Source organism: Aphidius gifuensis, linkage group LG6, assembly GCF_014905175.1.
Source record: "Aphidius gifuensis isolate YNYX2018 linkage group LG6, ASM1490517v1, whole genome shotgun sequence".
Classification (NCBI taxonomy): Eukaryota; Metazoa; Arthropoda; class Insecta; order Hymenoptera; family Braconidae; genus Aphidius; species Aphidius gifuensis.
Window position 1 is genome coordinate 9,726,824 of NC_057793.1, and position 2,710 is coordinate 9,729,533.

The 2,710-nt window shown below is 24.6% G+C and overlaps 1 long non-coding RNA gene across 1 annotated transcript; it reads left to right on the forward strand.

The window, feature by feature from the left end:
• Window positions 1-253: 253 nt before the first annotated feature.
• Window positions 254-1,923, forward strand: LOC122859402. Its single transcript, XR_006374342.1, has 4 exons — window positions 254-542; window positions 1,139-1,269; window positions 1,447-1,511; window positions 1,631-1,923. It is a non-coding gene; the product is annotated as an uncharacterized LOC122859402 (long non-coding RNA).
• Window positions 1,924-2,710: the final 787 nt, after the last annotated feature.

Below are 2,710 nucleotides of genomic sequence, written 5' to 3' on the forward strand. Positions count from 1 at the left end.
TTATTTTTTCATCTTATAAATATTTATTTCAATATAAAAAATAATATTTTTCGACTCGTTGACATTTCCAAAAAAGGAAATGTTTATTTCATTGGTTTATTTTTTATCAAGAGATAAGGAAACAATTAGTCACAGGAAATTGAAAAAAAGGTGTGGTGATGATGTGTCGATGATGTGTCGATGATGTAGTGATGACACGTTGGCTAGACTCAAGAACTATACATTAAAAAAATAAAAAATTACTCAGGTCTCAGGTTCACTCAGTGTCCGGCCACCAAACTCAAAGGTACTCTCAAAAAATAGCTAAACTTTTATTGGTGATGTGGCAAAGCTTTGCCACATCACCAGTGATAATTTTTTGTCATTTCACCATTATTTAAAATAGTCAAGACAACATTAATTTATTTAAGTAATGAATAAAAATTGTGTTTCTTATAATTAAAATACATTTAAACTAAATATTAAATTATTTGAATAAGTGTGCTTATAAAATCCACACTTTACATGCGGTTTTCGTAATTCCTTCAAAAGTAATTGATATGGTAAGCTTAATCAAATTTTTAATAGTTTTTTTTTAATATTAATTTATATCATTTCATCAATTTTTTAAAATATCAATTAACGTCATTTTTTTCATGATTTTTTTTTTAATATCAATTGATATCATTTCATCAGTTTTTTATAATATCAATTAAAGTCATTTTTTTCGTCAGTTTTTTTCAATATTAATTTAGATCATTTCATCAGTTTTTTTTAATAATTAATTCAAAAAACTTCAGTTTTTTAAAATATCAATTAATATCATTTCATCAGTTTTTTTTTAATATCAATTAAAATCATTTCATCAGTTTTTTTGGTAACTTCAATAGTTTATAACTTCAAGTAAAAAAAAAAATAGAAATACAGCTCACAAATTTTCACAACCACTATTTAAGTATATTTTGTGTCCAGGAAAAAAAAATCTATTTTTTTTTGGAACATTACATTATCAATTAAAAAAAAAAAAAAAAAACCCACTGATAGCTTAAGTATCTATCTATTATTATTTTTGATAATATATTCAATTTTTTACAGAGGAAAAAAAAAAAAAAGAAAAAGATAAGAATAATAATAATAATAAATTTTAATTTTTTTTCAGTACTACAATTGGAATATCCAGGAATAAAAAATAAAAAAAATCCAGAAATGAATAAAAAGAATAACTACCATTATCAAGTGACGACTATGATATCAACAATATTATTAATTTATCCTGAAAATAATTATCATGTAAGTTGTGTTTTAATTACTTATTAATTATCATTAAAAAAATGATAAATAAACTTGTTATTTCCTCAAAAACATAATATTTTTCAGCTTAAAATTCAATATTTATTTATATAAAAAAAAAAAAAAATATTATTTATTTAAATTAATAATTAATATATGTATTTCTTTTTTGTTTAGAATGGAGTATTTGTAGACTCAGTCATTCAGGATTGTATGATGCCCAATTATTCACAAATAAGAAGGTAAATAATAAATACATAAAGTTACAAAAAAATAAATCAAAATTGAAAATTTAATATTTTCATTATTGATGATGATAATTTATCATTTAAATTAATACATTGTTTTTTTCAATTTTCAGGAAGTTACAAATGATGTTGTATATGGTCCAACCTGGCAATGTTTATTGCCAAATTATGAACGTCGTTTTTCAACATTAATTAGTGTTAAATATTGTGGTTTTGGTAATCCTTCTAGAATTGTGTTATACTGAGTTTTCCGATCTATATTAAAATATGGTGTCCGGCCGAGGGTGAAGACCTCCCATAACACAACTCCAAACGACAAAAAATCAGATTGAGTTGAAAATATAAATGCATGAATTGATTCTGGCGCCATCCACTTGACTGGTAGACATCCACCATTGGTTTTTTGGTAAATACCATCCTCGTTAATATTTTTGGCTAGTCCAAAATCGCATATTTTCACTATATTACTATCTGATAAAAGGACATTTCTAGCTGCCAAATCAGCAAGAAATACTGATTTAGCAGCTAGAAATCTCCTTTTATCAGATGGTAATATTGTGAAGATATGCGATTTTAGACTAGCCAAAAATATTGATATGGATGTTATTTACCAAAAAAATCAATGGTGGATGTCTACCAGTCAAGTGGATGGCTCCCGAATCAATTCATGCATTTATATTTTCAACTCAATCTGATGTGAGATAAAACTCCGTTCAATTGCTAAATAACATATGCTAGCATTTAGTATTAACAAATACATCTTTCTTTAAATTTTAAATAATGTTCGTTTGTTTAATTTTTTTTTTTTTTCTATTGCAACTATATTAATTGTCGTAATTTATTTGAATCGCGAATCAAAGATAGCATTTTTAAAAGTCAAGCAAAAAAACTTAAAAAAGTCTAGTCAATAATGACTTAGAAGTGACTTAGCCTTAACAAGAGAAAAAAATAATTCTTTCTTACACAATATTAATTTGTCAGACATTCATTTGACTGTTAAAATTAACATTAAAATAACGCACTCATCGTCAAATAACAAATTTCGTAAAAGGGTATAATATACTTTCAGTACGTCCATACATTGTTATTGAACAAGTTAAATTGATGGGAGCATAAATGTAACTAGGATTTCTTATCGTGAATCCTTTTCGAGGATTAAATTTAACACCGTTTGTATTATTGATTTTAAGTTC